Below are 14,497 nucleotides of genomic sequence, written 5' to 3' on the forward strand. Positions count from 1 at the left end.
TTCCCCGCACAGCAACATACATTCGCAAGAGAGATAAAAGGAAGAAAAAAGGGGAGCGGCTTAATCCTTAGCCCCCGCCTCAGGGCAATCACAGCAAGCAAGCAACGGTTTGTTGGTGTGGGGTTAAGCACACACCACTTCCCGCGTCCTGTGGAGAAAAAGGGGGGGGGGAGACAGCAGCAGCAACAGCAACCATCTACCGCCCTTTGTGCCCTGCCTGCTCTGTCTTGCCTATGAATTGCTGTTGCATTGACCTTCCCGGCTCGCCGGAGCCGGCGCAAGATGGGAAGCAAGAGAGCAAAAGCCTGGCGCGAGGCCCCAGCCAAATGGGCGGGGCGCGAACCCTCCGGCAACCCAGAATTGGAGAGAGAGAGAGAGAGAGATCGGATGGGATCGCAAAACAAAACGCACACACACAAATCCTGTCTAGGTAGAAATAGCGGAGGAGGCCACGAGATGAGGAGCCGCTCTCGGCTCTTTCCAAGAGAGGGGGCGGGAGAGGGTCTCGAGCACGTGACGGTCCTCGGACGGCGCCTATTGCTCTGCGCTCCAGCCGCTCTCCCCACCCCGTGCGCAATCGTGCAGGGGCGGACTCTGCGCTTTTGGGAGAGATTAGCGCGGGGAAATTGGGCTGTATGTTACCGTCCTTTTTCTGTAAGGCTAGAGTAGGAAAGTGGCTGTGAGGAATGCTTAAGGAGGAAGCCAGTTATGTTGGTAAAGTGTGTGTCTTTGTTCGTATTTCTTTGATTCTAAGATGCCCTTTTTCCCCAAATAAACATCTCTAAAAATGGGGTGCGCCTTAGAATCGATGGCGTCTTAGAATCGAAGAAATACCACTTTTCACTCTAAGTGTGCATAGGATTGCATCTTTAGCGCTTTCCGTTCCAGCTGGTGGGATTGGCTCTCTTTGTTCTTGAATGAGAGTCTTTCCTAGTCCTGCTAGATGGATCGTTTTGGCTACGGATGCCAAGTATTGAACCTGTGAGCTTCTAGGTGCAGGGTGTGTGCTCTCTGCTGCTGAACTATATCGTCCCTCCTTCCTGCTGCTATGCAGAAATTACGCAGGGGAAGTGTTTCCCGGCTTTGAGTTAAACGGTGGGAAGAATTTCAATTTCTGCAGGCCAGGCTGCTGTTAAAGGCACAGGAGTGAGGCCATTGAACAGCTGGCAACCTCACACTTTGGGCACATAATGAAATCTTCTAGATCAGGATTGCACAGCCAGCGGGCTGCATGCACTCTGCACTCTCTGTGCGGCCTGCCTTTGTCTTTTATCTAAAGGAAGGGTAGTTGTGATATCAAAAGCGATTGTACCTGCTAGCTGACATTTATAAAACACTGGAGGAACAAGAAACATTCGTAAGTAGATAAATGGATAAATGGATAAACTTTGGAAAATCTTAATATTATCAGAACTGAAACATTTTATTTACTGAAGAGAGGACATACGGGAGTGTGCTTTTTGTTGTTTCAACCTTTTTCTTTTATTTTGGAATGTTAAATATTTATAATTCCTAAAGTGTTTCAATTCTTACTCCTGTGGCTTGAATCAGGATGTTTTTTTTAAAAAAAACAAAAACATACACTACATGTGTTAATTGGCTGACCCTGGCCTTCCCCAACTTGCTGCCATCCAGATATGTTGGACTACATTCCAAGCCAGCATACTGGCTGGGGTTAATGGGAGCTGCAGTCCAACACATCTGGACGGCACCAGTGTTGGGAAAACCTGGCTGACTTACTCAATGACAGGATGTTTATGTTACCAACAACTGTTTTGAGAGTGGCCACTGTTAAAAACGTGATTGTCACGGTCTGTATTTTCTATATTTTATTTTCTTCTGATTTCACTGTACGCAGTCCTCCCCAGCCCATCATATAACTCAGGACAACTCCTTGCATTGATTGAAGTGCACTGTAACCCACAAAAGCATATGCCCAAATAAACTTGTTAGTCTTTAAGATTCCACAAGTCTCTTCATTGTTTCAGATGTAACACAGACCCTGATGTTGTTACAGTCATGAATTGTATAATAGGTTTGATTGTCTAGTTGTATTCATTACTGTGGTTGTCATTAATAAAAGAATCCCCCTTTCTTAAAAATAGTAGCAAACCAAGGAATGTAGACTTCTCTGTCTGCATGTTAATGATTACCTTCTCAGGTGAAGCCTGTTACCTAGGTTCCACCCTTTATTGGGAGTGAGAGATATAAATTGCAAGTTACGCCACAATGGTGCATAGAAATAGTCTGATGGTTGTTTGGGGGTGAGGGATGCACAAATGAGAAAAACACAAGTGGTACTTTGATGAGTTAAAGGTGGCTTATTTGTCTTCAAACTAGCAGTCTGCTTCTTCCTGGTCTAGCTCAATAATTGCCCTCTCTTCCTTTTAAGAAGCAACAAGAACACGCCCCACAACTTTCATTGAGATTTTCTATGGACTAGTAGGCAGATCTCTTTTTTAATTACTCTAAAACATTAGCTTCTAGCTTCAGCTACCTGGTAGTTTCCACATTCCTACCAAAGGGCTCTCTTGAGAGATCAAAATTGTGCCAAAGCTAAGGTACTCTGTTTCTGGAGGGCATCGAAATGAAAGATTTTATGACTTCCTGTGCAAGTATGGAAAGAGGGAAATCTATTGCATTCTCGTGGGAAAAGATGTTTTTCGAAGAGGCTCATGACAGGTTTTTGCCCCTTGCTTCTATTGCCTTTCAAGTGAGTCCCAAGTTTGGTGGCTGTCTTTTCCCCCCTGCTTAATCCTTCTCATTATATGGAAAACACACACACACAACTCGCCCCCCAACCACTGTAGCTGCACTAGACATCTGGGGAAAAGCTTCAGTATAGGGTGACCATATGAAAAGGAGGGCAGGGCTCCTGTATCTTTAACAGTTGCATATAAAAGGGAATTTCAGTAGGTGTCATTTGTATATATGGAGAACCTGGTGAAATTTCCTCTTCATCACAACAGTTAAAGCTGCAGGAGCTATACTAGAGTGACCAGATTTAAAAGAGGGCAGGGCTTGTTTACCCTGACCTAAATGCGCATATTCGTGTTTCAGGATACATGACACAGCCGTCCATTTGCCGTAGTGCTGGGTTTTTAACATGATAATGCACATATTCTTACCGTGACTTTTGGATCATGTCCAAGTTTGCACCGTGTTATGGTTGTGTCTTTAGGGGAGTTAAATTGCATTTTGACATGTGGGTGGAGCTTTGAGGGTAGGACAACGTGACCCATCAGCTGCCTCGTTCCTTTGCGCCATTTTTAGTTTGAATTCTCCGATTTGGCTGCCTCGTTCCTTCCCCCTCCCGCTCCTAGTTTGTCTGTTACATGAATCTGCGGCGGTCTGCATATAGAATTTATAGCTTCCATCATCTCTCCTCCGTAGCATCATACCATCGTATATGCACATGTGCGCATTTATAACTGCACTATTAAAAAAATCGGGAGATAAATCGCTGTTGCTGCTGCAGTGTGACGCTCTTTACCTAGATTCAAATCAATGAAAATTCGGGTTTATATTTAATAAGGAGCAATCCCGATGTCGTATAGATGGGGGCCATATTTGGGAAACTGAAAAAGAGGGGCCTCTGGAAAGCACGCCATTCCTCCAAATGGGGCCACCTTAAAGGCCCCATTTGGAGGGGAAAGTGTGTCATTCCAACTTTCTCTCACCCCCCCCCCCCGCTCTAATCGGGGCCTTTTCTATAATGTCTGGGAATGACATGCTTTCCACTTTAAGGACCCAATTGGAGCAGTGGGGGAGATACGCCTCTAGAAAGCATGTAATTCCCCTCCTCCCTATGCCATGCTAATGGAGGCCTTAAAGGGGAAAGTGTGTCATTCCAGGACATTATAGAAAATTACAGAAAGTCCCCCCTGACACCCAGGATAGAGCAAAACCCAGGACAAATCCGAGGAAATACTGATAGTTGGTCACCCTAATGATGCAGCCCCCTTGCTGAACTTAAGCAGGCCTGGGGCTGCTCAGTGTCTAGCTAGGTAACTGTCCAGGAACTTCATGTACAGACTGTCTTAAGTTCCATTGTCTGCAGAAGTGGGATATCCCTCCCCCAGCTTCCAGTGTCCAATGGGAGGTTGCCTTCCACCCAGGAACGCCCCTGGAGCAGCGCCGGAGTGAAGGCAGAAGGTGGAAAAGCAGCACTGACTTCACTTGAACAGGAAACATCAGGGTAAGTCCCCGACTTTTCCAAAGCGCATCTTGGGCTCATTGCCCTGGGGTGGCTCCAAATCAGCGGCTGTGTCATATAATTGATGCAGTGCGGACTCGGAGCCACCCTGGGGCAGACGACGTTTAGACAGCCCCCAGTACCATAAACAATCAGTAGAGGCTGGTGGCTCCAATGTCAGTGGAGCAGTGAATCTGCTCCAGGTTTCAGTCAGAACACCAAATGAGCTATTCAAGGTACAGACTGAAAACAATACAAGTAAAATTGGTTCTTGAACTTCTTCATAACAAATTACAATTTACAGCAGATGATCCACATGGAATTAAAATAAGCTTCTCAAACAGTGTCTTATGCCTGCCTTACTTCTAGAGTTGTACATTAGTTGCCTAGGGTGTCATTTTTTCTTAGTAGAAAGATGGGCTATACATCAAATAAGTAATAAATAAATAAGAAGTTCTCTTGCTGCCCTTCTTTTTGCATATATGCTAAAGTTTCTCAAACGGTGTTATGCTTTTGTCTTGCTTGTAGACTTGTACCTGAGCAGAATTTCCTAATGGGCCAGAGCTGCTCTTGAATATAAGAATATTCGGAAGCCCAGAGTTGGGCAAAATCTTTATTAGGGCTGATCAAAATGTCATAAAATATGAGTAAGCTCTTGAGTTTTCCAGACTGGATGTTAAGTATTTGGGGGGGGGGGGGAGAAGGAGAAGAAATACTGGTTTGATGTTGCGGCCGTTGCCTGGTTTTCACAAAGTAATCCTAAATATGTCAGAAGCAAGCCCTTAAGAACATAATACTTTGAATCCATGGAAAAAGTAGAAATTGGGAAGGGGATGACTGAAATACATGCACTGCTTACTTTCTAATCATACCTAAGCTGCTTTTACTGCTTGAACGACATAAATGCATCATTTTCCTTTGGTGCATAAAATCATCCTGTATGACATTTTTAGGACATTTACAGAGCAATCCTATGCAATGCACATTTACTCAAAGACCCACTGTGGTCAATAGGGCATACTCCCAGTATGCATTGGGTTGTAGCCTGAAAAAGTATAAAACAAGGGTGGGGAACCTGTGATCCTTCAGACATTGTGGGACTTCAGATCCCATCTGTCCCAACCAGCATGCACAATAGTCTGTGATGATGGGAGTTGTCATCCAACAACATCTGGAGGGTTACGGACTTCCCCTGCTTTAGACTAGCCTTCCCCAACCTGGTGCCTTCTAGATGTTTGGGACAACAACTCCCAGCACTTGTGACAAAGTCCCAGTATGGCTTGATGGGAGTTGAAGTCCAAAACTCTATGAGCAAGCCTCATAGAGTTCAGTGGGATTTACTACTGAACAGACATGCATGGGACAGTGATATTTTGAACAAGCAGGGGCTCTTCTACATGAGGCTTTCCAAACATACCTGCTTCCATATTCTTTGCAGGATTAAGATTGGCACCTTTAAACGTTTTTCCCCATTTCTCTCTCTGCCTTTCTATATATTCCATTACACAACCACTAGGTGGCACTGTGGTATTGTGCAATTGCAGAAATCTGCGAGGCTTCTATAACGCCACTGAGAAAAATACCAAATGTTCCTCGTTAGGAAAAAACGACAATAATGATTGCAAAGCACGGGAAAGGCTCTGGAGGAGGAGGATGTCACGTAAAGGACCCGCAAATTGCCATGAGTGAGGAATCATGAGTGTACAATAAAAGCCTGGTGTAAAAAGTAGCAGGTACAGGATACTTGCTCCTTGTATCTTCAAAGGCTGCCACCAAAAAGGCAACAATTCACCAGAAAATGAAGGCTGTGTATGTGGTGCATTCATGAAGATGTCAGTACCCTTGAGATGTGGAGATGCATTTTGGAAATCAGTGTTGTATATGTCTACTGCAGCCTTCCTCAACCTGATGCCTTCCAGAATACAACTTGGAATACAACTCACATCATCTCCAACCAGTTAGGTAAAGGCTGGTCTGCAGTATACACAGGGTTTATCATTCTCTAATACTGGAGATTGTCCTGCTTTAAAAAACAAACAAACCCATCATAATACACATTTTGAGCAAAGTAAACTTGCCTTAAAAGCATTTCGCTCATTCCAAATGAGAAGTTTTTCTAATGTTCCTGAAATTTCTAGTTTTGCTGTTGATAGTTTTAAAAAATCCTGAACCATGTTTGATGCAGAAAATTGAAATGGTGCCTTCAGTGGTGAAGATAAAATAATTAGCTAAAAACTAAATAATTGACTATTGACATGGATTTTAGGTTTAGAGGAATCCCATAAAGTGTCAGCTACATTTCCTAGGATTCTCTATTCCCTGGGAAATAACATAGCAATTTGTTGTGTTATTCAGGCTCCTGCATAATAGGAACCCCAATTACAGGTTTTAAGCTTAAGCAGGTTTGGGAGTTTCCAATAACCAGTTTTATTTTATTTTTTTACTACTTTTAAAGTATCCAGTGGGTAAAATGTTAAAATTTGCAGAAATGAATTACTAAAAACAAACATTAAATGCCTCTCTTCACTACTCCCTCCCCTCCACCCTCTGAAGCAGTGGTGATTTGCACCTTCCAAAATGGCTATGACTTGCCATATAAATAGTAAGCAATTCTTCCATTGCACTGAGTTAAGAAGGTGGAGTTACGGCTTTAAAGAACTTGTGATGGGCCTGAAGATTAGAGTATGCCCAATGGAGAAGGGCTTTATCCTTTTTCAGGCTCCACCCTTCCGGTTAATGACCTTTTGCTACACCTGTGCAAAAGTAGGCTTATAAAGGGAATCAGTACCTCTTTTTCCTCCTCCCCTCCCCTTGTTATTTGCTGTTTCATCCAAGTTGGAAATATTTTGTTTTTTCTTTCTTTGCTCTTAAGAAATGTGGAATTAACATAACTTGGAGGAGAGTCAATATAGAAATAGAATGTGGGTGGAGTTTCTCCCCCTCCTCTGTGTAGACTGACCTGCTAGGATACCTGAATTTTCTGGAGAGGAGAGTGTGGTGCAGTATTTGGGGAAAGGTTGGGGACCCAAATTAAGACCACCATGGAAAAACGACACTTGGAAGTTGTGGTGATCGCCGCTGAAGGAGGCGTTTGTCAGAAGCGCTCTGCACCCGTCTTGGAGGAAGGCCAACCTGTTTATAAGAGGCTACGGAGGGATTCGCCAGTTTACCCCATGGAATGGGAAGCCACCCTACCACTAGATCGGAGCAGGTGCAGTGGATCTAAAGGTGGGGAAAGTCTGCTGCTGAAAGTGTGTTGTTTTAAAAGATGGAGAAGCAGAAGACCATTAGGGTGTGGAGCGAGGTCCTTTGGGAGCGGTAATACCGTATTTCTTTGATTCTAAGACACAATTTTTCCCCCCTATAAACATCTCTAAAAACGGGGTGTGTCTTAGAATCGCGGGTGCGTTTATTATTTCTTAGAATCGAAGCTTTTTTTCTGTTGGTGGAACTGAAATTAGTGTGGGTCTTACAATCGATGGCGTCTTAGAATAGAAGAAATACGGTAACTCCTGTCTGCTAATATGTATTCGAGAGCACTTAAATGTTAGATTAGTTAGTGTTTTAATGGCCTCTGACTTGGGGATAAGCAACTAGAGGCCTTCAGCCTAATCTGGCCCCCCAAGAATTATCAGTTGTCTATCTAGAGGTAAGAAAAGTATTTGGAGAGACCAGTGGCTGTGGCAATAGGACTCTCTGGCCATCAGCTTTGCAGGATGGGTGCACGCCCCTGCCCCTGCTACTCACCATCCTTCTCCTATAATAGTTTTTGCTGACCGGGGGCTGCAGCGGGGTGGCGGCGGCTAATAATCTCAACGCAGGGGGAGGAGGTTTCCGGCAGCCGTGCAGCTCACCAGTCTGCCCTCTGCCCAGGCTTCTGGCAACCATTCAGGGGTTACCTTCCGTCTGGGAACACCTCCGCATGGAGGAAGAGCCATGTCTGCCTTGTTCCAGCCTAAAATGTTGGGGTAAGTCCCCGACTTTTAAAATGCGGAGCTTCGTAGGAAAGCCCCACAATGGCTTCAAGGTGGCTGCAGCGTCATATAACTGCTGCCACGCCGCCGCACACCCACCGTAGGGCTTTCAGACTGTATAGACAGCCCCCAGGGCTTGAGTTGGCCCGCCATGCACGCCCTTTTCTCATTCTTTTCTTTTTGGGGTACATAACAATTTTATTTTTTAAAAGAACTTTTAAATACTTTATTGTAAGTCTTTGGATGTACAAAGAGCAGGAGGTAGCTTACATATAATAGTTCTCCGATTTCAGCAATGAAATATCAATAGAAAACCCGGTATACTCAGAGCACTAATGAGAATCAAACCAATGATTACGTTTTCCAGATTTGTGCGTAAATGGCAGATGGTGTACACCTGTTTTCTGAAAGGTTTGTGAAAGAAGTGAAAGGGTGCCAAATCATATAAAATGCATCTGGGCTTGTTTGTTCCTTTAGAAGCCTAAGTTGGTACATTAGCTTCTCAGCAACAGCTATACGCCAAACGCTTTGCTACCAAACTTCAAGTGAAATCACAATATTATTTTTCCAGTGTCTTGTGAAAACTAATCCTGCTGCCACCAATAAGCACAAAATTAGCTTTATGTTCTTCCTCAAAAATGCCCAACAAGGCATTTGAGATCTTCAGGAATTTGTTGTTAGTACATGCTGAAATTTCTTTAAAGATGCTTCCCCAAAGGTCTCTACTACCACATGTGGTTGTGGGTACCTTTACAGCCATGCGACTCATTCTTTCATTGACTTGGCTCCAAAGAATTATGAGCAGAAGAAAAAGTGTTGTTTGGAGCAGAGGAGGTGGAAGGGTTGCATTTCAGTGTGAAAAGCAGTGAAGTAAGGAAAACGTAGGCATAGTGTACAGACACTAGGCGGCCTTCCCCAAACTGGGGCCTGCCTTCTGTGATGGCTGGGGATGATGGTAGTTGTAATCGACTTACCTGGAAGGTGCCAGTTTGCAGAAGGCTGCTTGAGCGGCCATAACAAGGTCTTAAGAATAAGGTCATGTGCAAAGCTTTACTCAAGAGCATGTGCCAAGTTGCGGAACCCCTGGATTTGGAGTTGCTATTCCTCATGCAACACTCTTCTGTTAAGGAAGAAAGTGTCCCTCTGCGAAAGGGAGAGGTTTTGTGCTAGCGGACAGGCTAGGGTGACCATATGAAAAGGAGGACAGGGCTCCTGTAGCTTTAACAGTTGTAGAGAAAAAGGATTCTCAGCAGGTGTCATTTGTATGCAGACAGCATCTGGTGAAATTCCCTTTTCATAGCAATAGTTAAAGGTGCAGGTGCCCTCCTCTCTTTTGTATCTGGTCAAGAGGGCAGGACTCCTGCAGCTTTAACTCTTAAGATGAAGACAAAATTTCACCAGCTGCTACATGCATTCAAATGAAACTTGCTGAAAATTCCCTTTTCTATACAACTTCAAAGATACAGGAGCCCTGTCCTCCTTTCCATATGGTCACCCTAGGACAGGCCCCATTGGTTCCCAGTGCATATTACTTGTGTAACTGGGGTTTCCATGGATTTAATCTTCCTAACACTGCCCCCTGGAGGAAGCCAATGGCTCCGTGCCCAGATGAGGAATCTCCAGGGGACAGAAATTCTGCACCCCTGGGTTAAATAATGCAGCAGACGAATGATGTGGTCTTTATTATATGTTACGTAAGGCAAGGTTACTACTTAAGGTGATCATATGAAAAGTAGCACAGGGCTCCTGTATCTTTAACAGTTGCATAGGAAAGGGAATTTCAACAGGTGTCTTTTGTATGCATGCAGCACCTGGTGAAATTCCCTCTTCATCACAGCAGTTAAAGCTGCAGGAGCCCTGCCCTCTTTTGTATCTGGTCACTCTAGTATAGCTCTTGCAGCTTTAACTGTGGTGACGAAGAGGGAATTTCACCAGGTGCTGCATGCATACAAATGGCACCTGCTGAAATTCCCTTTTCTGTACAACTGCTAAAGTTGCAGGAACCCTGTCCTCCTTTTCACATGGTCACCCTATTACTACTTCTGCTTTGTGAGTTGTCAGTCTTCTGAGTCCTCCAAGTAGGGATGTGGGGCCGACTGCCTAGAGAAGTTGGGTGAGTAGGGAATTCGACGGCTGAAGAGAGGAGGCGAGCGTAATAGTTTAGAGCTCTGTAGGATACGGATTAGCACACCTAGCAGAGCAAAGTGTGGTTTGACCAAATTTAGAGCAGGTGGTGGGTTGGGTGGGGGTGAGAGAAAGAGAGACCGACCGACCGACCTAGAACTCTTGGGAAAGGGACTGGGTCCCAGCAACTTAGAACAATCTTCCCCAACCTGGTGCCCTCTAGAAGTCTTAGAATACAACTCCCATCATCCCCAGTTAGCATGGGGGGGTGAGAATGAGTATCGGAACTCCTGTGTTCAATGGCAGTTTTTCTGTTTCTTCAAGTATCCAGAAAACACACCATCTTGTCATTGTTTTTGATGTCTGTTTTGTATCCACAGTGTTGGTTGCTTCCTGTCTGGGCTACCCCAAGGCACAGCCTCAGTCCACAAGCTGGCACAAAAAAACTCCATGCAGGGCCGCTTATAATCCCTACGACTTCACCTCAGATGATCTCGACCCAGCCTACGAGTGGCCGAGGGAACCTTCTTCAGCCAGGAAACGTAAGAGCCTTATAGAAACCAAACACCAGTCTTTGTGTCCGCTTTGGGAGGAAAGTAACACTCAGGTTCCTGAAAGCTGGGGGGAAACTGAGGTCCAGATATCACGGTTTTATACCAGTTGTGGAGGAAGTGCAGCCTTCCAGATGTTGTTGGACTGGAACACCCATCAGTCCTAGCCAGCATAGCCAACATCTGGAGGGCCACATGTGGGTACAGAGATATACACAGGGCTCTTAACCCACATCTTTATCAAGGCTTCTGCTTCCAGATCTTTGTGGGATTAAGGTCAGCTCCTTTACATGTTTTTTTTTCCTGTGGGGTTTCTTTCTCTGCCTTTCTATATGTTTCATTACGCTACCACTAGATGGTGTTGCGGTATGGCAGGATTGCACTTTCCTTGATCTAAAAAAAGCCGGGGAAATGCTTGCAAAGAGCAGGAGAGGCCCTGGAGGATGACAGTGTTGTGTAAAGGACCGTAAACTACTGTGAGTGAACAATCATGAGCAAACACACAATAAAAGCCTTGTGTAAGAAGGCTTGTAATGAGTGAGAAGAGACCACTGGAGGTGTCTGAGGCCTGTTTTCCTGAAAACAAGTGGTAGAATGCTGAACACTTCAGATTACAGGAGAGGTCCAACACTGAATGCTCTTCCTTTAAAACTAACAAACAAAAAAACCTCCCTGCAAATGAAACACATGGATTGCTTCTTGAGAAGCCTTTTAGCGTACAATTGCCCTGCCTCACGTATGGCATTTTTCATGTCTGGAAGCATCCACAGAGGGCTCCCAGGACTACCAATCAAAAGACCTATTCTGGCTTTCTCTCCTTAACAGATTTTTTGGGCAGTAAAGTTAAAAAAAAAAAAAGACTGAAGAAACGGGGATTGGGGGGAGGGAACATAGGAAGATTATGAATGGAAGACAGTGTCTTGTGTGTGTGGCTAGAGACAAAGTGGTCAGGTCACCCCTCTCTCCTCCCCTTTCTGCACTCCCTTTTTCTCCCCCTCCCCACACCAAGCTGGCTACCAGAGGAGGAACAGGATGCTTTTGCCAGAGATCTGAACTCGTCACTTACAGAGAGCTTTGGAAATTAGGCTGAGTGCTGCATATTGCCCCCTCCCACTCCCCTTAGAAGAAAAGGTGCAGCCCTATAGCGTGGGCCAGGTTCACTGAAGAGCTTGGAAGCCAGGACTTGTAGGTTTTGTATTAGTGGAGACTAGAGAGTTGTGTCCGGTGGGCTCCAATGAGAAGGAAGGTGATTTAAACTCTCAGCCCAAACTGCAAGCAAGTGGGAGCAATGATGAGAAAGAGGAGAAGGAGCAAGAGGTGACAATGGTGCTGAAAAAGTAGACTCACCGAGGGAGGGACTGGATACAGAAGAGGGCAGGGCTCCTGCAGCTTTAACTGTTGTGATGGAGGAAATTTCACCAGGTGCTGCATGCATACAAGTGACACTTACTGAAATTCCTTTTTTTCTAGTCAACTGCTAAAGATACAGGAGCCCTGTCCTCTTTTCCATATGGTCACCCTACTCCAGAGCCCTCTTTCCTCCCCAAGGTCGTGGTGTGGCTGTAGCGCTGTCCGTGGTTTCCATAACAAGGTGAAGCATGTCTAAAAGTGAATCTCAAATGGCTGCCCTCCCTCCACACAGACCGATGGGCTGGCTATCCTCTCCAGGATGCCAGGATCTGTTCCAAACGGTACAAAAGCCTTTCTCGGTGGTGGTGTTGTCTTCCAGGTGGGGAGGATGTGCTCCCTCTCCTGCGAAGCACACTGGGCCCGTTTCCTTCAGGTTTGCGGCTGGACAAGCTGGAGGCCATGGTGTGGAAGGAGCACAAGGTGCAGCTGTGGAAGCTGAGCATGGAACGAGGCTACAGGGACTGCCTGGGCTTCTTGAAGGCCGTGCGGGGAATCAGACTCAAACTCCCAGGCAAGAAGGTTTCCCGGTGCCTTGTGCAGTTGGAGCCAGGTGAGTGTCTCTATCCTGGCCTTGTGTCATCAGAGGAGAGCTATGACATCCTTCGGCCTTATTTTTTTTGCCTTCCTAGCTCACTAGACGTTTGTATGCTGTCTCCCACGTGAGCTAGCAGCAGCAATTCCCAAGTAATCTGCCGGCATAATTTTACTTAATTGTTGTAGATCTTAGGGCCTTTCTACATGAGGCTTTTATTGTGCACTCGTGAGTGCTCAGTCGTGGTAGTTTGCAGGTTCTTTACACGACATTGTCATCTTCCAGGGCCGTTCCTGTGCTTTGCAATCATTATCATGTGTTTTCTTTTAGATAGAGGAATGTGCAATAATTTCCTGAATGCCACTATACTTATAGTGTATAATTCTGCAGTTCTGCTATACCATAGTGCCATCTAGTGGTTATATAATAAAACATATAGCAAGGCAGAGAAACGAGAAGTCTGGCTATGATCATTGCAACGATTGCCGTGAAAGCATGAGGCCGATGCCTGGTGGAAGGAATCTCCGAAACCAGTGAAGGATTTAGCAGGGTTCCCATTATTTGGGAGTCAGGGCTTCCTTGCCCAGCATAGCTCCTTGCCTTGCCCACTTAATTAGCAGAGATTTTTTAAATTATGCTAAGTATCATTAAATATATGCACACTTGGTTAATGGGCACAACTGACATGTGCAGGTTTGAAAATTCAGATGTTTGGCTTTTGTTTATTATGGAGTACTCCTGGCCATGTCAACAGGCCCTATTCCCAGTAAGACATGGGAAATGACGTGTGTGCTTTCCCCATGCTAGTATCCCTCCAGCCGCTCCCCCTGCCAAATCCTTGCCCCTTTGAGAAAGTTGTAGGAGCGGAAACATTCTGGAACTTCCACTTTAGGAGCCAACATTTATTGAGCTTGCCTTGTTGGGTGCCCTGTGCCTAAAGGTGCTGGCACTGTTTAGACTAGCAGCCCTTTCCAGTCTTGGGTCCCCAGATGTTGGACTACAGTTCCCATCCTTCCTGGTAATCGGCCATGCTGGCTTGGCATGATGGCAGCTGTAGTCCAACATCATCTAAGGACCCAAAGTTTATTTAATATGCCTCTATATAGAAAGCTTAGCAGCAAAGGGTGAAAGATTTAAGGCACAATCCTATGCATGTTTAGACAGAAAAAGGTCCAAAATCTCTCAGCATCTCCCAGCCAGCACGGAAGTTGTAGGCCTTTTCTTCCTGTCTAAATGTGCATAAGATTGCAGCCTCAGTGTCTGCCATGTGCTGATGTACTACGTGTAGTGGGGCAAGCATGAAGTGGCCCTCTTCTCACCTGCCATCTGAACAGGTACCTTCCAGAGTTTAACCATCCTCTTCTGTATAGCATAGAAGAATGTTCTTGAGTTCAAAGGATCTATGCACCCCTGAAGAGATCTTCAAGGAAAGGTCATAGTTCTGTGGTAGAGCAGATGTTTTGCATGCAGCAAGTTCCATGTTCAATCTCCAGCACTATGATAATAGATTATATGAAAGACCTATATTGGAGCAAGGCACTGGTTTGAGTGGGCAGAAAGTAGCTGCCCACGTTCCTAGATGCTCACTGGTGTGATGAAGTATAAAGAAACCTTATGTCCTTGGATCCTTGTTTTACAGCTCCTAGATATCTAAATCTCTCTCTCTTCCCTCCCTCCCTTTTTTTAATAGCTGGTGGCAAGATGTTCCACT

The sequence above is a fragment of the Elgaria multicarinata genome, chromosome 11 (assembly GCF_023053635.1).
Source record: "Elgaria multicarinata webbii isolate HBS135686 ecotype San Diego chromosome 11, rElgMul1.1.pri, whole genome shotgun sequence".
Classification (NCBI taxonomy): domain Eukaryota; kingdom Metazoa; phylum Chordata; class Lepidosauria; order Squamata; family Anguidae; genus Elgaria; species Elgaria multicarinata.